The sequence below is a fragment of the Orcinus orca genome, chromosome 5 (genome assembly GCF_937001465.1).
Source record: "Orcinus orca chromosome 5, mOrcOrc1.1, whole genome shotgun sequence".
In the NCBI taxonomy this organism is placed as follows: Eukaryota; Metazoa; Chordata; class Mammalia; order Artiodactyla; family Delphinidae; genus Orcinus; species Orcinus orca.
In genome coordinates, this window is record NC_064563.1 from 19,881,569 (window position 1) to 19,907,651 (window position 26,083).

The window sequence follows — 26,083 nt, forward strand, 5'->3', positions numbered from 1 at the left end:
GCTGCCAGTGTTTCAGATGCCTCCCATGAGATTTGGAAGGTGAAATGCAGGTGAAGGCCAATTTTATTTCTGCAGCAGTGACAGGTTCTGGCAGAACTGAGTTTTTGCTGTGGACAGACTTCACATCCCACTTTCTTCTGACCAGCCTCACGGATATGGGGCAACTGTAAAACTGGCAGCAGTTCCTCGACCCCTGGGTGTTGACAGTGATTTCCTGACCTCCGGTTCAGAGCTACAGGGTTATAACCTCAAAACCTAGCAGAGGCACGAGCTTTCCATCTGAGAGGTCTTCCTCACTTACATTTAGCTCTTCTGGTAATTTTGCAGCACTCAATTCCCTGTATTAAATTCCTTTCTACTTGAGGTACCTAAAATGGTTTCTGTTTCCTGCACTGAACGCTGACAGGAGCAAGAGATGAAGAAACTTGCATAGCAGAGGGAAATAGTCATTCAAGGATAAGTCATTGTGAGATGGAAGAAAAGAAATTGAAGTTGGAAGTCCTTCGGCACTACTAAGGGCACCAATGTCCTTTGTTTCAAATGGTCACGTCTATTTGAAGAGGGAGGCAAGCAAGGTAATCTTTATTCTGCACGGTTGTATACTCAGTTAAAATAGGGAGTACCATTAAGGAAGGGGGCAAGGAAGGATATGGAAGACAGTTAGCGCTCCCAGTCACATCACTGTAACCATTCAGTCTTCCCTCCTATGGAGGCTGGCAGCTTCCCGTTTCTTGCTCCCTCAGGCCCCAACACCATCCCCATCCCAGGTTGTAATCTTAATGCTGCTGCTTTTGTCATTTTTTGTCACTTTACCCTCTCTCCCCTACCTGGAACATTTTGCATGGAGTACTTCTCCTAGCATTAATTATTTTAAAATTCTTTCTCTATCAGCCTACCTCTGACCACCTGAATTTTCCCTCTTCTATGTCTACCAAAAAATGGAACACCCCACCAGACCCCTCAGGCCAAATTTCTATAATGCCTTCTTGTAGAGTCACCTTGACCTGGCTTCTAGAAGGGCTTCAGGTTGTATTGCCCTTCTCCTGACCCTCCATTCTATTTTTCCTTCCAAAAGTCCAGTAGTTCTTGAAAACAACTTCCTTGAAGCTTTTTTGGACTAACTGCAGCCCTCTGTACACCTCACATGAAGCCCCAACAAATCTCCCTTCTTCTGTGCCTTACCAGTACTGTAAACTATTTTCTGTAATGTAAATCACATCTCTTCCAGTTTTGCCAACATTCTTGCAGAGTTCTTTTTAATCTGTGAGTTTTCTCCAGCCATAGTTTTTCCTTTTCCACTTTTTCTACTCTTACATTCAAAGTGGCTCAGGGATTGAAGCCCTCTGACCATAGAAAGATATGAAAAGAGACACTTAGTTCATGCATTCCGTTGATAAAGTTTCTCTCTTGGCTCTGTTTGAGCTAAGTGAGACCCCAATGAACGTCTTTCTGCATCTTCTGGGACCTATCATGGCTCTTATCTGCAACACCTTGGGCTTCCCAAGGTCAAGGCTTAGAGATGCATCCACAGACAACTGACTTGCAATGCCACTCCCTAGAGAAATACCCTGGCTGTGAAAGCTCCTATTGCCTAAATAAAGTGAGGATGCTTTCTCATGGAAGTCCAAGATCAGTTTGATACAATTCAATATCTAATCTCCACGTAACAGGACAAGGAAAGGAGCATCTTCTGTGCCTTTAGCAATTACAATAGTCCAGGTTATGTTGCAGTAGCCAACAGCTTTCAAATATTATGAGCGGCTTTAAACCAAAAGCGCTGATTTCTTGCTCATGCTACTTGTCCCTTGTAGGTTGGCAGGGGGACTCTGATATTATAGTTATTTAAAGGCTCAGGCTGAGGGAGAAACTACCATCTCAAATACTTGTGGTCCCCATTCCAGAGAGCCTTACATCAGTAATTCAATACTCCAGGCAGGAAGAGACCCATGTCACTTCTACTCACTGGCTAGAACTAGTCACATGGCCCTACCCAACCACAAGGAGACCAGGAAGTGCAACCCACTTTGCTTGAAAGGGTGGAGAACTGGAAATATTTAGAGAACAGTGCTAATATTATCCACAAAACCTAAGAGAAGTCTAGTCAATTGTGACTATTAATATTCACAAGCCACTATTTGATTGCAATTCATATTTCTAAACTTCTTTGTGTTCCAGTCAAAGGAAATCACTTTCAACGTTTTGCTGCTAATTACTCTGTATCTCTCTCAAATTGTTCCTACTTCAAGGTAAAATGTTTTGAGAGCTCTGGTACAAACTCCCAGGCTGTCTCAGCTTCCTTGTTAATATCCTTGGCACTTGGGCTCTCCTTGAGCATCCTCCCCACCCCTCCCACCAGCCCCAGCCTCCCCCCTGCACTTGCCTGTCACCCTGGGAGCTGCTTGCATGCATCACTGTTTCAGTGGAAGGCAGCAATACACAAGGGCACCTCATTGTTGGAAAGGAACTGCCTTCTGCCTGCCAAGGACAAATGCAGACACACAAAGCAATATCAAGCAAGACTTCACATCAAAGGGAACCCTGCCTGGGCTTGCCAAGAGCAGGACTGCCTCTGAGCCTTTCCCTTCAGCCTTGTTAGTATTCTTGGGCCCACAGGGCTCCGGGTGCTCCTACCAGGCCCCCTCATTCACCCAGAACTCCTGTTTACTCTGACACCTGAAGCTCAGACTCTCCCTGAATGTGGCCCCGACCACTTGAATGGAGCAGAATGCCAAGTGTTTTAAAATGTTGGGCGATTAGGAAGGAAAATCCATGAGAAATATTTACTCCGTGAACTCTGTTTGAGTAGGAGAACAGAATACTTTACTCAGTTTGTTCACTGCAACAACACAGAGAGAGTTAGGTCCCTGCCTAGTGTTTCAGGGGAAAAAGCACAGAAGGGAAACTTACCTATTGAGGAAGGAGGGATGCTCTATGAGCAGCGGTTGGGGACCATTAGAACCGATGCTGACATGGAGACTGGCTGTCCTAGGCACTCAGACCTGGTGGGGAGAAGTGGTTTCCAGAGAAACTTCTAGTTCTACTTTAGAATCAACACAAGAGTTCAGGTTCCGTTGCTCTCAGGAACAGAAAAAGTCTCTGTTTTAGAAGGAGGATGAGGAAAAAATGGAAAAAGAGACTGACAGTGACAGATAAACTTTATTTTAGAAAACAGGTAAGGCTTTCTGTTCTGGATACTAAAGAACTCTTTTGGAAAGCTACGTTAATCATCAAAATACAATGGAAGTTTTTGAAAGTTTTAAAGTCAAAGATTGTGCGAGATGGAAGGGGAACTTAGAGACTGTATTTTCCAAATCTTTTTTTTTTTTTTTTTGAATTAAGAAAACCTGAGGCTCAGGGATGTCAAAGGGCTTTTTCACAGTAACACACTGGTTAGTGGCAAAGCTGTAGCTAGAACCCTGAGCTCCTGGCTCCCAGGCTTGGTGGAGCAGTCCTAGACATGGCATGCGATCAGAGTGCAGGTCTGCAACTTCGTCAAGGACAGTATTTTTAACACATGGCTTCAACCCTTTGACTAAGATCTTCCACTGTGGCCAACCCTACTGCCCTGTTCCAACAGCTTCCCAGAACCGTAGTAATTAGAGCAAAAAAAATAATGGACAGGGCCCAGAGAAAATGTCACAGTTCTAGAAGTGGGAGGAGGTACAGATAATGCGTTTACATAATTTCCTACTTTCAGAACACTTCATGTAACCATGGATCCATGGAGAGAGCTCAGGCATTCCATGATGGGAAAAAAAAAAATTACATCTTTTACTAACCTCTTATTGAAAGGCGACATTTCCTTCATCATGAATGTAGGCAACAAACCAAGACAGTATTTGCAGAACTTGGACTTTGTCACTAATAGAAATAATAAATATTCTCATATTATATTAGTTTGGTAGATATCTTGGAATATCTTTACCCTCATTACCACTTTGCAATTACGGTAGTTATTCGATCTGCCACTAGAGTTTGTTATTTAATGCTTAATAAATAAACACATATTTGGCTATGCTACAGATTTTTATAAATATTTTGAAAACAAAATTTCAATATAATTAGATTCCTTTATAATCCTTGGTATTTTATTTTATGCAGTTAAAGGCATTGTTCCGAGAAGGGATCTGTAGAATTCATCTGACTGTCGAAAGGGTCCTTGGCATGAAGATTGGGAATCCCTGACATATGAGGGGTGAACGAGTGTCAGGTTGCTGATGGGTACTCATGTCACTCGATCCCATGTGTCTGTTCCATCACCCTGTGGGCTCAGAGTGACAGACATGCTCACTTGTCATTCCGGATTGGAGAACCGCCAGTGTCTCTTGCTTGCAGTTCCAGGATGCACCAGCCTTTGAAAGCTGGTATGACTATATTACAAACATGACAGGAAAGAATCCATTGTTTGGCATTATTATTAAAATGAAGGCTGATGGAGATTTGGTGACATTTATATTAAGAGGGTTGTATTCTCATGTCTTGTGGAAGTTTTTTCCCAGGGAGTTGGCATTCCAAAGTCCACTCAAAAGAAAATCCGATTTTTCAAAGGTGGCAAAAGTTGGTTTAGCATGGCAAATAAATGTTAAGAAAGAAAATGAAATTTGAAAATATCGAGGCACCATTTTCCACCCCTCAGATAGGCAAAGAGTTTTAAAGATGACAGTCTGCAGGAATGATGGGGTGTAATGAAATGAGTGTTTTCATAAGCTGCCCACAGGACCAAGAGTTGGCATAACTTTTCTAGATGACAGTTTGGATTCTATGTTTTAATTGCTTTTCACCCAGTCGTTTCACTTCTAGGAATTTATCCCTACAGACAGAAATACAAGATATTCTTTTAAGGAGCTTCCCTGGTGGTGCAGTGGTTAAGAATCCGCCTGCCAATGCAGGGGACATGGGTTCGAGCCCTGGTCCGGGAAGATCTCACATGCCTGGAGCAACTAAGCCCGTGCACGACAACTACTGAGCCTGCGCTCTAGAGCCCGCGAGCCACAACAGCTGAGCCCACGTGCCACAACTACTGAAGCCCGTGCACGTAGAGCCCATGCTCTGGAACAAGAGAAGCCACCGCGGTGAGAATCCCGCGCACCGCAATGAATAGTAGCCCCTGCTTGCTGCAACTAGAGAAAGCCCGCGTGTAGCAACGAAGACCCAACGCAGCCAAAGATAAATAATTTTTTTTTAAAAAAGATATTCTTTTAAGGATCTTCATCAAAATATTATTTGTAACAGTCAAAACTGGCAACAACATGAATGCCAACAATATGAGTTTGGTTAAATAAATTATGCTACTTCTGCAAGACAAGCTATTATGTAGCTAATTTTAAAAAATACCCATTCTGAAAATATTTAATGATATGGGAAATGCATAAATATAATGTTAGGCCTAAAATGCAAGACATAAAACTGCATGTGTAAAATAATCCTGGTTTTTAGTTTCAAAAATATTCATTGTGTTTCTTAGCAATCTTAACTTACATGCATATGCATGTAGAATACATACATGTTTAAAAAAAAAACTTGGGAAGAAATGTATCAAAGTGTCAGTATTGGCAGTCTTTGGGTAGCTGTATTTGAATACTTTTATTGACTTCTTTATACTTTGTGGTATATTCTGATATTAGATAAAGCAGTAAGACATTGTGTTTTAAATGATGAACTGGGCCATAGGGGCTGATCTCTGTTTGCAGTGCCTTCTTGTTGCTCCAGACAAAAGTTCGTTTTGCTAGTTGCTGCTGTTAGTTTTCTCCTAACCTTTGCTCTCTTTCCTCACCATGGGCTTCCAGATGTCCGATTTAACCAAGTTCAGGGCATTTAACTCACGTACATTTTCCCCCTCTAGCTTGTACAGAAAATTCAGAAACTACATGAGGGCTGCCAATCTGATAGAGTTAGCATCAGTGTGAATGTCAACCAGAAACCTCTAGGCATAATGAGAAATAGTTCAATGGGGGGGGGGGAATTTGAAGCTTTTGTAAACAAAACTGAAGATGGAGCTTAAAATAGGGTGAGAATTTGAGGAGGCATCTGCCCCTCTTCTCCTTTTACCTCTGACTGTTTCTGCCTAGCTGCGCTTTGTGCATGTCAAGAGGCAGGAAGGGCGATGAAAAAGAATTCTTCTAGAGCCACTTAAACTTTTGCTCATATTTGCATTGAAAGTTGATACATTTTCAACTTTCAGCGATTATTTAGCAGGTAGTGTATAAATTGGCTGGAAAAAATTGTTTGGCTGGATGAAGCCATTATCTATTGATTTTACCTTGAAAGTGAGAATTATGAAGGCAGTTTTCTGTCTGTGAATGTTTGTTTTAAGCTCCTATTATTTGCCATTTCGAATTTTGAAAACACTAGAGCCTAGATTCCCTTCCTCCTCTCTTTCTTAAACTTGGATCGATTTTCTCCTGGGTGAAGTTTAAAATAATAAAAACTGAGAAACCATTTACTCAATGCTTCCTGTTGCATAGCAATCTAAACAAACAAGTCCCTTTCCTCTGTTAAGAACTTCCAATAAAACAATCACAATGGTTGTGTTTAAAAGAGATGATTTCCAAGTCTCCTTTTTTTTTTTCTTTAAGAAAAAAATATTAGAGGCCAAAGATTGCAGGAAAAAAACTCAATTGACTTTTTAGTGTTTCACTTCTCATGCTTCTGCAGGGATTTGAAAACTTCTTCTTTTGTGGTGAGGCCAGAGGGGCTGAGCTGGACACATGAGTACCAAGCCAACCAAAGCAGGAAAAACAATAAGACATAATACTAACCATCAAGTGTTGAGTATCCTCTGTGTGCCCGGCGCAGTGCCATGTCAATTACCTAATCCTGTAACAAATCTCTCGTGTTGGGTATCTTCCATCTGCATGCCCAAGTCTTCCCTCTACTCTTCTCCATCCTGTTCTCTGCTCAGGAACCATGATCTGTATGGACTGCAGCAAAGGGCTCCCTTGCCCAGGGGCACTGGCAAGAGAGAGGAGGGAGGAGACAAGGATGGGGTACTTATTTTCCTGGCGTCTGTCTGCTGCTTACGGCAGGTTGGCTGTGTCCCTCTGCCCAGAGCCACAGCTCCCGCCAGGCAGTCCTCCCCGTCCAGCTCCTCTCCCTGAGTCCAGGAATTGCTCTTTGCACTCAGCGCCTTCAGGCGTCCTGATGGAAAGAGCTCTTCCCTGTTGCTAGCTCGAGAGGATGACCCTATCCTTGATGGTAGAGTCCAGCCCTACCCGGCCCTCTGCCCCTCTGCAAAGAGTCTCTTTGTTCACCCCCTTCAGTCACCCCTTCTGAGGATGACATCTGTTTCCTGCTTACCTGTTACCCCTGTCACCATCCTCAGGCAGACCCTGGTAGTTCTTGCTAAGAGGACTATGCTAACCCCCAACGTACTCTTACTTTCCAGATTATTTTGTATTCTCTTGTAAAGCAAACCTTTCTTTTTTTTTTGTTTTTTTTTTGTTTTTTTTGGCGGTACACGGGCCTCTCACTGTCGTGGCCTCTCCCGTCGCGGAGCACAGGCTCCGGACGCGCAGGCTCAGCGGCCATGGCTCACGGGCCCAGCCGCTCCGCGGCATGTGGGATCTTCCCGGACCGGGGCACGAACCCATGTCCCCTGCATCGCCAGGCGAACTCTCAACCACTGCGCCACCAGGGAAGCCCAAACCTTTCTTTTTAAAAAAAAAAAAAAAATTATATATATATGTATTATTGAAGTATAGTTGATTTACAATGTTGTGTTAGCTTCAGGTGTACAACACAGTGATTCATTTATACATACACACACGTATATATACATATATATATTCTTATTCAGATTCTTTTCCCTTATAGGTTATTGCAAAATATTGAGTAGAGTTCCTTGTGCTATACAGTAGGCCCTTGTTGGTTATCTATTTTATTTATATATAGTAGTGTGTATATGTTAATCCCAACCTCCTAATTTATCCCTCCCCCCACTTTTCCCTTTGGTAACCAAAAGTGTGATTTCTATGTCTGTGGAGCAAATCTTTCTAAAGCACTGCTAAGACACTCAGTTTGACCCCATCCCTCCATAGGAAAGTATTCAAACATGCCATCTTTAGACTTTCCAGAGCTCTCAGGTTTGGTCAAACCGGTTTGTGCTCCATTTCTTGAAAGATGGTGCAATTTTCTCCTTCCCTGTGATCGCTCACACAGTAAACGGGCCTCTGCTGCCCGCTTCCAAAATTACACTCATCCCTCAAGATTCTCTTCCAGCCCCACCTTTTCCAGTTAGTCTTTCCTCCCTGATGTTTTTGTTGGAATGTCTTTCTGTGCAAGTTATTGGGAAATCAATGACATATCACCTTGCCATACATCCTCTAGTATTTTGGAAACATTATTTACATTTTAAATCATTTGACTTTTCAAAATCACGGGCTTTGGCACCAAGTAGTTTTGGCCTTGACTGAAAGCTCTGTCAACAGTGGAAACTCGCATAAGTTATTAACCTGGCAATCTCCCTTGACTCCAAAATGAAAGGGTAATAGTAATACCCACCTTACGTAGTATTGTGAGGATTAAGTTAACATCTATAAACTCCTATTACAGGGTATGGCAGATAAATATTATGTTACTTCTCTTGTTTTCTCTTTTCTCCAACTACGGCTCAAAACTAGCTAACATTTATTAAATGCTTATCACGTGTCATGTACTATTCTAAGCATTTTGCACACATTAATTTAATTACAGCCGTCCTATGTATTACTATTCTCCCTATTTTATGGATGGAGAAACTAAGGTACAGAGAGGTTAAGAAACTTGCCCAAAGACTAAGCTGGGAGCATTAATTCACACGCAGACTGTAGACTTTTTGAGACAAAGACCCATCTTTACACCAGATTTCTTTCTGTCTTTCACAGGGCCAAGCATGATGTCTTATATATAGTCGGTATTCAATAAACGTTGATTTCCTTCCAAGAGGCAAAGGCAATTAAGCTAGTGTCGCAATAGTCAGGGGGCTAGAAATGCACGTGGTCAAAGCAGCAGCTGCTTCCAGGAAGCAAGCGGTAAGTAACAGTGCAGCTGAGACGGAGCTAGGATGCGAGTTTCTGGCAACTGAGGAATGCGGCTGCTGCAGGAAGTCAGAGGGAAGCCAGCTGGGGGGAGGTAAGAAAGAGGAGAACCTGAGCGGGGGAGGCCAGCAATGGTGGAAACTTGTACCAACTAAGCCGGAACTCCTCTGCCAGCGATCCTCCAGGCCCCGAGGAGACAGTAAATCTTACTCCATCCTACGGTTATACCGCTGCAGCATCTTTAAAAACACTTAGCCCCAGACTAATGGGCCCTTTCCTGCTGCCCTTCTTACCTAAGCCAGCAACCTCAGAGCTTTCTGGGATTGCTATTAAAAACACCCAGATCCCAGGAATCGCTCTCCACCAACACAACTGTCACTCACGCCAAGCATGGGACATATGGCCGAGCATCTGGGAGGGGGCAGATCGGCCAGGAGTGCTGGCGGGCGGCACAGGCTTTCATTAGAATGGATGTGTCACAGTAAATCATTTTGTAAATGTTCCCTCCCTTCTCTCTGCATAGCGAAACATAAAGGAAGACGAATTACCCGCAGCTCCATAATGCTGTTGGAATATGCCAAAGCTTGTGCCTGAAACACTTACTGACATTGCCTTAAATATCTTTTTAATATCTTGGCCAGGTCAGGCATACCAATGGCATGACAGAGCTTGCAAATCAATGCCCCAGCTGTTTTGGTTTTTTAATAAAACTGAATGTGATCTCTTTTAAATGATCGCCTTCCATCCCCTAGTTTTCTACGGAGTTTTCAGAGAGCGGCACTGTGGGCAGCCTTGAAGTCAGGACTTGGCTCTGAAAGGAGAGTTGTTCCTTTGGGGTGGGAGTGAGGGTAGAAATGAAACATTTGCGGGGTTACTGTCGTCATCTTTTCCTAGTCCCCGGCCTCACAAATCTGGTGGCAGACGTAATTCACAAAACCAACGTGTGGCTCGCTGCTGTTTTAAAACATGGATTTACCAAAATGTTGCCGAAGAATCTAAAGGTTTCAACTTCTAAAAGTCACGTTGGGCTCTCCATCTGGGATCAGTCCAAGTGATTTATTCATCATTTTATGAGAGATCTTTTCCCAGGGAAATTCTCTGTATCTGATTATCAACATAATGGAAACTGAAAGAGCCCCTACCAAGAATTCAACCTATGCCTATGACTTTTGCCCCTGGAAAAAAATAGAATATGTAAAACTGTCATCAACAGGAACCATCTTGACTGCAGGACATCCACGGTCCCCAGTTACGACAGGAATTCCTCATGCAAATAGGGAGGTGGTCCTGTCTAATTTGAGGTTCCAGTAGGAGGAAAAATCCAATGTAAGTGCTTATAAATCAGAGTTTTATAATGATATTAGTTGACGGCTACTTACGTGGGTCATAAATGTGACACCACGATAAATAGTCTAGTTGCTTTGAGGATGTATTTGAAGGACTCTTTTACTGGCTTTGAGATATTACAGTACCTCCATCAGGAAAGTCTCATCTGTTTTTGCAGTTTATTGCTTTTACTTTCTATAGTTTGTACAAAATGTCTAAGCTTTGTTTCTTCCAATATTTTGCCTGGGCTACGTTAGTGGAAGTCTGTGTTTTCCCTGGGCCTTCAGAACCACAAGCCAAATTAAGACAAATGGGGAGCTGGAGCCTCAGCTGGGCCCCCGGAGGGGCCTCCTCCCACTGCCTTCCTTCCCCTGACTTTTCATAAACCAACTTCGAAGCAACTAAAATTCCCCCCCCCTTTTTTTTCTGACCACAGGCAAAGTTCTGTCTCCTCGGTTCTCTGAAAGTTATCCATTCCTGAATTTTACCCTTAACCACAGTGGAGGAAAGGGAATAACTGAGGTCAGGAAATATGTAAAGAATGTTAACAATTTACCACTAAAATATACATTAAGAATATTTTCAGCAAGTATAATCTCCATGTTGAACTTCTAAATCTAGAATTCTCCTGTCATTATGACCATCTTCACATTTACGTGTGCCCCTTTCAGCTTCAATTCAGTCCTTCCTGAAAGAACTCTTTGTAAAAGGTAGGGCTGAGTAAAAATAGACAAATAAGGTCTCCAAGTTTCCCTCCCTATTCAACATTTGGCTTCACTGATTATAAATGTTAAAGCGGTTAGGTTAAAATACTCGTCTTTCACATGAGCCAGTGCATGAAGATCACCAGAGATTTGAATAGACATAAAAATAGAAGCAAAAGTACACTCACAGGTAGTGCCTTCAATTGAATAAGTTCCGTTAATAGAAATCCAAAGTCATAAATACTTTTGCTTTAAGATTGTCACAGAATGTTAGCATGAGACAGAGACTTAGAGATCCTTTTATTCCATCCCTCACTTTATACAGGACACCAGTACCAATAATCATCACTGCCAGTGTATATGGGTTATCTCATTTAATCCTAACAACACTAGGATGCGTCATCCCCATTTTGCAGATGGGAAACCGAGGCAGAGAGAGGCGAAGTAACTTGCTCAAGTTGAAGTGGCAGAGGTAGGATTCAAACTCAGGCACTCAGCTTCCTAATTCAAACACTGGGTTAGGGAACCTCCAGGGATTTGAACCCTTGTCTCCAACAGCTGGCCTCTTTGCCCTGCCCTGGGGCAAGTGGATGGCTGTGACCAGCCTGGCTTTATCCTCTCCTTCCTGTGCCATGTCTCTTCCTCACACTGATCTCAGGTTGGCCTGGAATGGCTGTCATGATCCAAGATGAATCCGTCTTTGTCCCAAGAGCTGTAGCCAAGGCCTCCCAGACACGCATGCTGGGCTGCATCTGTCGCTAATGGGATTTCCAGATTTCTGTGTCTTGATGAGTCCCCACTTGGCAGCCTTGCATATCCATGAATCTAATGTGTGCAGTCATGCTCTTCAGCTGTTCCAGTCTGGCAAAAAAGTGATGATGTCTGTGGTCAGGTTAACTCTGAAGGCAGACTCACTGTAGAAGAAATGACCCCCTTAGCGGGGTTAGGTTTCTGAGTCCATCTTTGCAGGGCTGAAGCTACCTTAAGAAGGCAATAAGTCATATGGTAATAATGCTTCTGAACACATCCAGCACTCATCTTCCTTAGATCCTGAGCACTTTATATATTATTTCCATGTACGTGAACTTTCCTTAGAGGTATTTTTTCCCTCTTTCCCCCTTTTTTTCTTAAGTGACGTATTGTAACTTGAAGGCCTCTCTCTTGTTCCGCTTTGTTTTCTCTGTATATTACCTACCATAGGGCATTAAACTTGGAAAACCAACCAATGATTATTAAATGCAAAAAAGAACAGCCTGTACCAAAGCCCTATTGTCTCATTGACCTGTGTCATGGACTTCGGCATTTCTTGGCTGTCCACACCCATTCTATATCCCAACATACCCACTTTCCTTTTGGAGAATTCTCTCCCCCTCACGGTGTGACATCTTAGTGATCAATAAGTCCAAGTGCCCATTTCTCACTCTGGAAGCTGTAGGGGGAAGTCCCGATCTCATAGGGTTGTCATGGGCATTTACTGAGTTAATTCATCTGAAACATGTAGCAACTGCTCAGTCGTATTAGCTCGTCTACTTGCTATTATTGTTCTTCATCTTGTTCTAGTTTGCCTTCCCATTTTTGTTATTATTATTAGATTACTATCCTCCTATGGCAGCTGGGACAATGACATTTGGTCTGAACTTTGCCACTCACTCTTTCCCCTGGAATGTTGAATGTTGTATGGTGGACACGGGACAGAAGATGTGGTTGGATTTTATTTTTTAATTGTGAAATATAACGACACTTAGGGAACAGTGCATAAAACTACATGAAAGATTTATAAATAATTGAAAGCGAGAACCAATGTCAAGATTGTCAGCCTCCTAATCCTTCCTGTGTGTCCCTCACCAATCGAAACCCTCTCGCTCATTCAGGGATAGCTTCACGGGTATGCGACCTGTGCAGTGGCCCCGGGCTCCATGCTCAGAAGTGTCCCAGGCTTCGTTTCATGCTTTGCAGTCGCCATCTCGAAATTCCTAATAACCTTTCACCAAGCAGTCATGCATTTTCATGTTGCGCTGGGCCCTGCAAATTAGGTAGCTGGTCCTGTCTTCACTTCTTGAGGTAACCATTATCCTGACTTTTATGAAGATGATTTTCCTGCTTTTCTTTATAATTTCATCAGCTATGTGTGCATCTGGAGCTCTTCATCCCAGTGGTATTCTCTGACATACTCTTTCTGCTACAAAGTCTACCAATCCTATGATTCCTGTCTCATAGCCTTCAGAGATGCCCTGTCTGTTACCGTCCAACATTCTCCCAATACATTTTATTTTGCTTAGGTTTGCCAGTGTCGATTTCTGTTGCTTGCAATCAAAGAAACACTACCGGTACAGTCTGTTACTAAAAGACCCTTGATTGAGAAAAAGACAGTATATAGTAGTTTTTCTTTGTTTTGTTTCTTTCTGCCCATACCCCGAAGTCTGATGGGTATTCTATAGATTGGAGATTTATTTAAAAAACTGACTACCATCTAACCTGACAAATTCTTGTTCTCTAGCAGAAGAAATTGAAACTCGAAGTTGTGAAAGCAGTTACTATATTTAGAAAAATATCTTCAGGACAGGCCACAAAGCCCAAAATACCTGACAATGACACTTTTTTCTTTTCAGAAAAGTTGCTTTGGGTTGCTCATGGATTACCACTTTGTGCAGAACTCCTCCCCATGAGATGTAGTTGTGGTAGGGCCCCCAGTCCCCAGCTGCACATGTATTCTTGTCCCCCTAATTTCAGTGATTGGTGCAGGGATAGGGGTATGTGACCCAAAACGAACCACTAATAATCCTCCCTAGTAGTTTTCTGCTTGAACCATCAAGGAGGATGATCTCTGGCCTTTGGGGACCCTGGAATGATATTAAGCTAGGGCTGCCGAGGTGTGGGGAAAAAGCAGTAGAGACTGAGGCCAACACATTAAAGGCAGTAAGCAGAAGCCATGAGGTACCCAGGGAGTTGATATTATAGTTGATGGTGGAATAAAAGCAGAGGCAGAGAAATCCTGGCTACCAGACTGCTTTGAGCCTCTTGGGGGACTGTGGTGTCTTGAGGAACATTTTAGTGCTCCATGAAGCTTGGCTTCATCACAGTCAAGATGGTTCCCTCTGCTTCCCTGTTTCCCTGTGTGTCCTAAAACAAACATCCAACACCTGTCTCAGCCTCTCGCATCAGAATTGGCGCCTGAAATGAAACATAGTTACAAACACTTGGTGATTTCACTTGAGACCCTAAAAAAACCCTCTGCAGACTCACTGTGCTTAACCAACATTGGTTCTTACTAACTGTGGGCCTTCCTTATGCTCTCAGTGCCTGCAGCTCAGGGGTGAGTGAAACAGGGCAAGGCCAACATGGAAATGGTAACCCAACGAAGGGGACCAGCAGGAACTCCCTGCAACATTGGAATACTGACCTGGTGAGTCCTGAATTCTTTTTTCTTCATCTCCACTCCCTCTACTCTATTTAAGGCTGCTAGAACCCTTGGCCTGGATTGAGGCTGGCCTCCCTGCTTGCAATCTTGTTTCCCTCAACTCCATTCTCCACAGAGCAGCCAAAGCAAACGTTATAAAAGTAATATTTTATAATTGCTCTCTGGATATGACTCCAAACTCTTAGTATGCACTTGAGATTGTTTATGGTCTTGGCCCTTGCTTACTGCTCCAGCCGTGTTCTCACCACCTCCCCCCTACCTCCATCCCATCGCTCACACACTCTGCTCCAGAGCCAACCCCTCTTCCCTGAACTCACTCTTTTGCCTTCTCACCTTTTACATGAGTTTCCTCAGCCCCTCCCCTTGCTGTCTTCTACTCTTCCTTAAGGGTTTAGTTTAAATGTCTTTTCCTCCAAGAGATTTTTTTGTGAGCCCCAAAGACTGAGGTTCTCAATCAGACACTGTAGACCTCTTTATTTTATTTTTAAAATTTATTTTATTTAAGTAGAGTTGATTTACAATGTTGGGTTAGTTTCCATACAGCAAAGTTTTATAAATATATATATACACACACATATATATACATATATACCCATATATATGTATATATATTCTTTTTCATATCCTTTTCCATTATGGTTTATCATAGGATATTGAATATAGTTCCCTGTGCTATACAGTAGGACTTTGTTGTTTATCCATTCTATATATAATAGTTTGCATCTGCTAATCCAAACTTCCCAAGCCATCCCTCCCCCATGCCCTCTCCCCCTTGGCAACCACAAGTCTGTTCTCTATGTCTGTGAGTCTGTTTTGTAGATAAGTTCATTTGCGTCATATTTAAGATTCCACATATAAGTGATATCATATGATATTTGTCTTTCTCTTTCTGATTTATCTCACTTAGTATGATAATTTCTAGGTCCATCCATGTTGCTGTAAATGGCATTATTTCATTCTTTTTTAGGGTTGAGTAATATTCCATTGTATATATGTAACACATCTTCTTTAACCATTCATCTGTTGATAAACACGTTTCCATATCTTGGCTATTGTAAATAGTGCTGCTATGAACATAAGGGTGTCACTGATGTGTATGAAATGGATGACTAATTAAAGAACCTGCTGTATAAAAAAATTAATTAAATTAAATTTAAAAAATTAAAAAATAAATAAATTAATTAAATGACAAAAACAACCTCCCCCCGAAAACATAACGGTGCATGTGTCTTTTCAAATTAGAGTTTTGTCCAGATATATGCCCAGGAGTGGGATTGCTGGATCACATAGCAACTCTATTTTTATTCTTTTGAGGAACCTCCATACTGTTTTCCATAGTGGCTGTACCAATTTACATTCCCACCAACAGTGTAGTAGTGTTCCCTTTTTAGAGCTTTTTATTTTAAACTATAGAGTTTAAAGAACTGTAGAGTTCCTTATTTTAAATTGAATGACTCTTTAATTTGTCTGTTTCTGACTTGACTGTAAATTCCTTGAGGGTGACAAGCACATTGTTGGTGCACAAACAATGTATGTATGAGATTAGAAGAAACAATGGAACTCTACCACTTCTGTAGCCAGAGCTCACAGCTATGGGCTAAGGGAGATCAGAAAATTGGACTAGAATCTCGGTCAAAATATGGGCCAGGGCCCCAATCACTAGTCAAACAAGACTGCTAGGAACCATGAATTACTTGGGAAACTACCACCTTAATCAGGTTTGTCTGAGGCAATCTAGCAAATCCATCCATTTTCTTTCCTTGCATATTTTAACTAGAAGAAATTAATAGTCCTCCCCTTCCTGTCAATATTTACATGTCAGACAAATTGCCTATTTCATCATTTCTTAAACAAACAAGCAAAAACTAACCCAAATCACAGACAAGCTAGGATGCTTGGTGAGTTGTATTAGATGTATTATAATCTTGGCTTGAGAGTCCATTAATTGGAATCAGACTTGTGGAAGGACAAAGTGCAAATAGTTAAGCAGATTCCTTAAATTTTGCTAAAACAGGTGTAAAAATAAGAAAACCAGAAATCACCTTCATCCTGGCCAACGTGGGAAGCCTGGATAAGTAGATGACAGTATATTTTGAACCATAAAGGAATGTTGGTTTGTCTTCTTTTCCTTTTGAAAAGACTTCCTTTATTTAGGAAACCCTAACCCTAACCATAACTGTAACCCTAATATATCAGGAGACCCTGATATCAGCAAGCAGAATCCTTCAAGGCAACATCTGTGGTTGAAAGAGCACTGAACTGATGATAGGATTCTGGGTAAGTCACCTGACTTCTTGGACCCTCAGTTTCTTTATCTGTGAAACAGGAATAACGATAACAACTGAGCCTTCCTTGCCTGCTGAGAGATGCCACAAGAGAGAGTGTTTTAGAAACAACTTTGTAAAGTCCAAAGCCCTCTGTAAACACAGGGTGTGGCATTAACTCTGTCTAGCATGGTCTACAGGAAACAAAGCCAGGGAAACCGAGTCCATGAGCATCAGATTTGGAAGATGTGTTTCTGAGCAGAAGTCATGAGATCAAACTTTATGATACAAATAAGCAGTAGGAAAGCACAGGAATCACATTTTCTTTGATCAAATTAATTATCGTGAGTAAATTCTCCCTCATCAATTGTGCTAAAATGTTTTTTGGTTTCTCAGGCAGCTTTTTACAATGTCATGTTGTGTTTAATGGTCATCACTAAATTGTTCATCAATTTAAATCAATAAGTTGGCAAAATAGTTGCAGGAACTGAGGTTTCCCTTTCTCTTCAGCACAGAGAGGAGACATGGAAGGATTGTTTAAGAATGTATTTCTATGTGGGTCTCAAGTAAAGGTGGCCATTGGTACCAGTAAGGACTGGACTCAGGATAATCACAGGCATGCACATAGCTACATCCCTTTACCATAGCAGACATCAACAATCAATCACAGGCCCTCAAGCCTGGAGTTGGCCTCAGAACCCTTCCCAACATAATGGTAACTTGATCAGATAAGGGCAAAATCCATTTGTCATGCCTGGTCTAGGCACTGATCCGAGGCATGACTCTTCAAAATTGTGCTGTTAAGCAGCTATTAGGTGATGCCCCAATGTCCTACTGAGAAAATAAACTAGCAACTTACAGGCTTGTGACTTATTCTTTCATTTTCGGAACACTTATTAATTCAAAGCAAAGCAAACAGTGTAGTAGAGTGAAACCAAAACGCCTGGGTTGTAATCTCATAGAAGGTTCTCTCTCTTCTTCCAGCCACACAGGATATTTGATCCTTCTAATGCCATTAACTGTTGGCTTCAAACAACTGTGAAGAAGAAGAAGAAACCTGACACTTAGTCAGATGGTGTTTATACAGATGTAGCTTCTTCCTTAGCATTTTTGGTTAGGAGGAGCTCAGTGAGCTGGGGGCTGAATCTCAGGAATGTGTAAATAAAGTGACATTGACACAGACCTTTAGGAACATTTGCAAGCTCCATTCTAACCCCACTTAGAGCAGAGGGTCTTAATCTTTATTGGGTATGAGCTCCTTTGGCAGTCTGGTGAAGTTTATGAACCCTTCTCAGAATATTGTCTTTAAAGATGACAGTAAAAGAAAACATATTAGGTTATAAAGGAATCTGATTATATTGAAATAAATTATTGGAATATTTTTTAAAAATCTGTGATATAGTAATAATAGATGTGCTTCTTGACTAAGCATTAAATAACAAGATCTAACTGCAGGTCAAATACCTACTATAATTTTGGGGTAAAGATGAGTGCAAATATCTGGGATAACTGTAATGTTCTATAGATTATCTGTGATTCTTACTGGTGACCAAGTCACAGGTACTGACTGAATAATACTACTGTGGTTCGTGAGCACATTTAAAACAGGAAAGTTGCTAAATTTCAGAAAGGGATTAGTAAAAATAAAGGCAGAATTTTTTCCTGCATCCAGCTAGTTCATGAACCCTCTGAATTGGGACTGGGACCCCAGTTACAAACCTCAGACTTAGACAAACTTGGGCATAAGGGTCTCTGACTAACAGGGCAACACCCCTTACCTCTAGTTTCTCATTTGGGGAATATCTTATGCAAAAGAAAATGGTCCTCTATGGATTGCTTTGCTTTGGTGTGAGACCACCATTCTCTTCTCTACTTTCAGAGCTTTTCCCTTGAGGGTGGTACCCAGCTTAAACACATTCTCTGCCATAAAAACTGCATAACCATTCTAGACGTGAGGAAATGGGAACATAAGTAGGTTAAGTGACCAGACCTCCAGAACCAAACAGCGGGAAAGACCATCAAACACCACAGCCTCTGATTTCTAGACTTGGGAGAAAGCTCTGTTACTTACGGTCATTTTCTATCCCTGGCAAGTTAAAGGGTTAAGAAGGCCAGAAGCTCTCACTAGATCTGACTTGAACCAGAGGTCCAGGAAAGGAATCTCAAGTATAATCAGGGACTCCTCGTCTAGGGGGGTCGATTTGATACAGCACCTTACCTAGAACTTTTCTGCAGGGGAGTCGCTAAAGAACTAGATGATCTAGTATTGGTGGGAAATCTTTAACATGATATCATTGAAGCATTGTTAGTGATACAGACTTCTGTTTTGTGGTTGGTTTTACATTGGATCAAATGAAATCTATTGATGTGTGGGTGGAAGTGGGAGATGGGTGAGAGGAACTATTTTAGAAAATACTGCTCTTGGGTACGATAGCCTCTGACACAACATTATAATTGTTTTAATTGAGGTATAGTTGATTTACAACGTTGTGTTAGTTTCAGGTGTACAGCACAGTGATTCAGCCATATATATGTTAAATATATATTAAAATAAATAAGTTGATTAATGATTTATTTTCATGACATTTTCACTTCTTCATTTGTAGGTGATCACAAAAGGGCTCCCCAGAATTATTTAATACTAGAAAAATAACCCTGAGAGAGAATCAAATTAACCACCCCACCCTCTTCTAACAACGTGGAAGCTTGCAAACGGGTCAATGGCTCCTCGTTCACTGACTCACTTTGGTTCTCTCACTTGGGCTTTATTTATGGTGAGAGCTGCAAAGCTGAGCTTCTGGGGCATCTCGGTCTCCCCTGGATTTAGGTGAGTGTCCAGAGTGCAGGAATGTGGGAGTGAAAGGCATGAACAAAGAAGACTTTGTGAGCACTCCTCTGAAGAACTTTGTCCTTCTATTCGATTGCTTTTTCCTCCACTGAAAAAAAATTACCCAAATAATACATGCTCAGGTAAAAATGTAAATAATACAGAAGTGAATTTAATAAGAGGTGAAAGTCCCTCTTTCTTTGTCATCCTCCAATCCGACTCCTTTCCCCAGAAGTTGAATATCTTTCCAGAACTTTTTTTCTGTGTTTATATATGTATATGCATATAAACGCACAGAATGTAAATAAATTCAAATGAAGTGTTTATTTCTTTACAAAAATGGGAACATATTATACATATCCTTCTATGACTTACTTTTTTTTTTTTTTTTTTTTTTTTGGCGGTACACGGGCCTCTCACTGTTGTGGCCTCTCCCGCTGCGGAGCACAGGCTCCGGATGTGCAGACTCAGCGGCCATGGCTCACGGGCCCAGCCGCCCCGCGGCATGTGGGATCCTCCCGGACCGGGGCACAAACCCGTGTCCCCTGCATCGGCAGGCGGACTCTCAACCACTGCGCCACCAGGGAAGCCCCTATGACTTACTTTTTTAATCTTATTTTCTCTATGACTTACTTTTTTACTTAATATTTCTTAGATATCTGTTTGTACATATAGATCTATCTTATTCCTTTTAATGTCTACATACTGTTCCGTAATACAGACGGATGCACCATATATGTTTAACCATTTCCCTGTGCATGGACATTCAAGTTGTTTGCCGGTTGGGTTTTTGTTAGTTGGTTTTGTTGCTCTCAGAAACAGTACTCCAATATTATATCTTCTTTAAGCTGCAAAAACTCACCCCTCAATGTGATTTTTCTCTCTTCCTGCAGGGATAAGAGTGGAGGTGGGGAGAACAGAAAAAAGAGAGGATGCAATCCTTTTCTTCCCCCTGATCACTTCTTTCCCTTCTCCCACCTGAGTTCCCAACCACGATATACAAAAAGAGAGCTCCCTCTGCTGGGAATGCTCTTTCCTTCCTCCCTCTCACCTGGGTAACTTTTCATCCTGCAAGGCACACCTCACATTTTGTCTCCCCAAGGCCCTGCCCTACCACCAAGAGAGGGAAAGGGGCCCGCTTCTGTGCTCCCATGGCCCTCTCTGCATCTCATGTCATTTTAAAGTCACCTGACTATATGCCTGGCCCCTGAGGGGAGGGAAGGATGGAGAGTGGAGTGTTCACCGTGTATCCTCAGCTCCTAGCAGCATGGTTAGCACGTGATAGGGGCCCCGTGACACAACTGGTGCCCTGAACTGAAGGGCCTGCAGATGAGTAGCTCCTGACTTAGTGTACACTTGGTCTAGTTACCTTTCAATATGTGTTGAAGCCAACAACACTAGATTATGAATCATCTGGATAGCATCTGAGCATGGAACCAGGTGCATGGACCTCTCACAGAAAGGTTAAAACAACACAAATTTAATGGCATTCACCAGTGCCTTCTCTGGTCTTCCCCCACACTCATCACATCCACGGGGATCACTTTGATCTTGGCAGTAGGCTCTAGCACCCCGAAAAAAGAACAAGACCTGTTCTGCAGGTTCTATTTTTAATTTTTATTAAAATCATTACCTGTGCCCTGTCTGATAGTTCTCAGGCAGGTAGCTCTGATAAAACCGGTTGGGTTATGCCCTTTCCTGGCTGCGGCTCTGCCCATCCCGAAGCCTCTGCTAGGTCTGGTAGGAGCTGATGAGTTTTCCAGGGCCTCCACTCTCCCTCCCATGTAAGACAGGGAGCGCCCAGCAGGGGACTGCGTGTTTCCAGACTGCTGGAGCAGAAAAGAAGGGAAGATAAAGGAGCACAGAAGAGCTGAAGAGAGAGTCCATCTGAAGCAGCCAGAAGATCAGACCCCAGCGTTGAGGCTGACATTATGAATCCTGAAACTCTAGACTATCCTCAAGAAACTCTAGGTATCTTGGGGACCAGGTAGTTAGTATTGGAGCCAAAGAAGGCTTGGGGAACTGGATACCTTCTTACGTAAAGCTCAATGCGTGCTAATTCCACCCTTGCACCAAATTGCTACTCCCTAACTTGACCTATATAAACATTCTGGAGTCAACTGGCAGTAGGCCACGATTTTCCACTCTGGCTTACACAGGTGGCCAGTAAACTCTGATATCTACACGGTGACCCCAACAGTGAGAGAGAAGGAAGAGGGATGAGCAGAGGAGATGGAGAAGGACTGGTGTGACTGCATCTCCTTCCCATCTGTCATTCTCCAGAGAAGCAAACTGACACCCAGAGAGGTGAAGGGTCAGGCCCAAGCCACTGCGCTGGAGAGCCAGCAGCGGACCTCTGAGGATAACTCAGGTCTCCTCCAGGCTGGTCTCTGTACTTTTCTATGCCCTGAATTTTGGAGTAGGTAGAACAGATGTCTGCCACACTTCTGTTATAACCTATGTGTAAGGGAGGGATGGGTGTACTGTACCTCCTCCACTTGACTTGCCAATTTCCCATCTATATCAGTTTTTCTCTTCGACCTCTAGTTTGGTTCTTCTATAAATGCAAATACCCCTCGGAGAGGCAACACAATCTCACTGAGGGCAACCTCATTAAATCTTTTCTGTAAAGCATATTGAGCAAAGTCATGGGCTAATACGGGCTCGGGGAAGAGTCTGTGTGTGTGTTTGTTAAGGTTTCCAACCCTCCAGAGGGAATATGATGCCAAAAGGGAAGAGATGACTCTGGATTTACTTTTTGCCTAGAGACCAGGCTGACATCAGGGATTTTTTCCTTTGAGAGTGTGTTCCTGGTCACTTTGGCCACAGAGTGAGATATGGAATCACAGTAGTTCACATCCTGGCCTGGCTGCTCCTACAACCATAAACTTCCATTGACCCAGATTCTTCTTGTCAGCCCATAGGAAGATGAGTCTACACCGATCAGCAGATTAGTTCTTTAAAGTGGAAGACTGCCAGCGAGATGTGTCAGCCGCCCTCCTTGGCGGCAGAAGGTGGGAGAGCCTCCCTTTTGGGCAAGGTGTATCCTGGGTCAGTAAATCATTTCTGGCCTGAAGTCACCTGCTTATTCCCATGCATTAAATAAAGTAAGAAGCCTCCTTTGCTCTCTCACAGGTGGATTGCCAATGTCATTGCCTAGCTACGAAAGCAGGGGTGCCTCTAGAGCCTGACAACTGCCCCCGTTCTGGAGGCTCTACCTTTAGTAGTTATTTTAGGGTTCCTTCTGAACCTTGTTAAGTCTTCACGTTTCTCCTTAGTTGGAGGAGCCCAGAATGAAAATTAAGGAATGTGGTCCTATAGCAGCTGAGCATGCCGGGAGGATTGGTTAATGCACTGTGGCCCCCTCTCTCTCTTCACGTCCCTTGTGAGGATAAGTAAAAGAAAGCAATGCCTGCAAAGCTCTCTGAGCTCCCTGGGGAGAGGGATTATGAATGCCCAGATTCTGTGGTTTATACAGGGCATTCAACAGTACCACGAACAGTTAGACTTTCCCCTCCCTGACAGAATTTGATGACATGAATCTCCCAAAAGTTTTCTCTGAAATAGGATTTTCTAAAAGTGAACAAGAGAGAAAACATCTCAGTCTTCCAATAATGACTGACCCCAGGCAAGGTTCTGCTAAACCTGGGGGAGGGGCTGCATTTCCCATGGGACAAGCGGATTCTTCCTTTCTGGAACGTCTCAAAGACGGAGCGGTAATGGGAAACACAAGAGCGAGTTTGACTACTGAGATTTAATAAGGCCTGTCGTTTCTGTGCCTAATCCTCATATATATTCCATTATGGTGATTTTTCAAGACAGACCACGAAAACCAGACCCTCTTCTGTACATGGGGTGGGGTAAAGGGCAGAAAGCAAAAGGCGCAAGAAGGGTCTATAATGAGAGCAATCACGAATAATCCCAACAAAACTTCTGGAAAAACCAGCCTGATTCCTATTTCTCAGGAAATTCTCCCTTTGAATAATCTGCCAGGCTCCAATGAAATCCCAAACTAAGTTCTTCAGGATGCTTAAAATACGAAATCTGATGTAAAAGTAAACATTTTAGAAATAAATACATGAAATGACATTGTGGAGAGCTGAGAGAAAGAGAAGGTTTGGTAAGTCAACTCTTTCTAAACTATTTCAGCCTGCCTGGATCTAGACAAGGGAGGAATTTAGAATCCAGCTGCCCAGATTCTCTCTGTGGCTGCTCAGACATTCTTCAGTGGCTTTGGTGGTTAAAAAAAAAAAAAAAGACACAAAGAACAAAAAAAAACTTTATAACTTGCTTCAGAAAGACAAGTGCCTCCCATTCATGACCATTAGAACTCATAGAAAGTCGACTGAATTCACACCGACCCAATCAGCGAAAGACTGCACGTCTCATATAAAGGCTGCGGTACCATCTGCCCTCCAATAGAATGAGTAATTTTATGCTATTTTTGGATGGTGTGGTTCTTTAAAACAAAGTGATAAATTAAAGTGGCCCCAGTAATGCCGCAAAAATGTTAAGCTGTCTTAAAGCAAATGGAAAATGTGGTCTTCTCGTACCAAGAAGGAGACAGCAGATGGAAAGGTCTGGAGTTGGCTTTCAACTGAGTTCAGAAGAATTTCAGCCAATCAGTCCATCTGGTATTGAACTTTGGAAACTGCCCTGTGTGCAGTATTGTGCCTGGGCATGAAGAATATTTCTTTTCTTCTTAAAGGAAGAAAAAACTAGTCTTTTTTTTTTTAATTTCTGAATTTTATTTTATTAATTTTTGTATACACTAGGATCTTATTAGTTATCCATTTTATACATATTAGGGTATATATGTCAATCCCAATCTCCCAATTCATCCCACCACCCACCCCACTGCTTTCCCCCCTTGGTGTCCGTGAGTTTGTTCTCTACATCTGTGTACTTATTTCTGCCCTGCAAACTGGTTCATCTGTACCATTTTTCTAGGTTCCACATATATGCGTTAATATATAATATTAGTTTTTGTCTTTTTGACTTACTTCACTCTGTATGACAGTCTCTACATTCATCCATGTCTCTACAAAAGACCCAATTTCGTTCCTTTTTATGGCTGAGTAATATTCCATTGTATATATGTACCACATCTTCTTTATCCATTCGCCTGTCAATGGGCATTTAGGTTGCTTCCATGACCTGGCTATTGTAAATAGTGCTGCAATGAACATTGGGGTGCATGTGTCTTTTTGAATTATGGTTTTCTCAGGTATATGCCCAGGAGTGGGATTGTTGGGTCATACGGTAATTCTATTTTTAGTTTTTTAAGGAACCTCCATACTGTCCTCCATAGTGGCTGTATCAATTTACATTCCCACCAACAGTGCAAGAGAGATCCCTTTTCTCCACACCCTCTCCACCATTTCATGTTTATAGATTTTCTGATGTTGCCCATTCTAACTGGTGTGAGGTGATACCTCATTGTAGTTTTGATTTGCATTTCTCTAATGATTAGTGATGTTGAGCAGCTTTTCATGTGCTTCTTGGCCATGTGTGTGTCTTCTTTGGAGAAATGTCTATTTAGGTCTTCTGCCCATTTTTGGATTGGGTTGTTTGTTGTTTTTAATATTGAGCTGCATGAGCTGTCCATATATTTTGGAGATCAATCCTTTGTCCGTTGAGTCGTTTGCAAATATTTTCTCCCATTCTGAGGGTTGTCTTTTCATCTTGTTTATGGTTTCCTTTGCTGTGCAAAAGCTTTTAAGTTTCCTTAGGTCCCACTTCTTTATTTTTGTTTTTATTTCCATTACTCTAGGAGGTGGATCAAAAAAGATCTTGCTGTGATTTATGTCAAAGAGTGTTCTTCCTATATTTTCCTCTAAGAGTTTTATAGTGTCTCGTCTTATATTTAGGTCTCTAATCCATTTTGAGTTTATTTTTGTGTATGGTGTTAGGGAGTGTTCTAATTTCATTCTTTTAGATGTAGCTGTCCAGTTTTCCCAGCACCACTTATTGAAGAGACTGTCTTTTCTCCCTTGTATATCCTTGCCTCCATCCTTGCCCCTTTGTCATAGATTAGTTGACCATAGGTGTGTGGATTTATCTCTGGGCTTTCTATCCTGTTCCATTGATCTATATTTCTGTTTTTGTGCCAGTACCATATTGTCTTGATTACTGTAGCTTTGTAGTATAGTCTGAAGACAGAGGGTCTGATTCCTTCAGCTCCATTTTTTCCCCTCAAGACTGCTTTGGCTATTCAGGGTCTTTTGTGTCACCAAACAAATTTTAAGATTTTTTGTTCCAGTTCTGTAAAAAATGCCATTGGTAATTTGATAGGGATTGCACTGAATCTGTAGATTGCTTTGAGTAGTATAGTCATTTTAACAATATTGATTCTTCCAATCCAAGAACATGGTATATCTCTCCATCTCTTGGTATCATCTTTAATTTCTTTCATCAGTGTCTTATAGTTTTCTGCATACAGGTCTTTTGTCTCTCTAGGTAGGTTTATTCCTAGGTATTTTTTTCTTTTTGTTGCAATGGTAAATGGGAGTGTTTCCTTAATTTCTCTT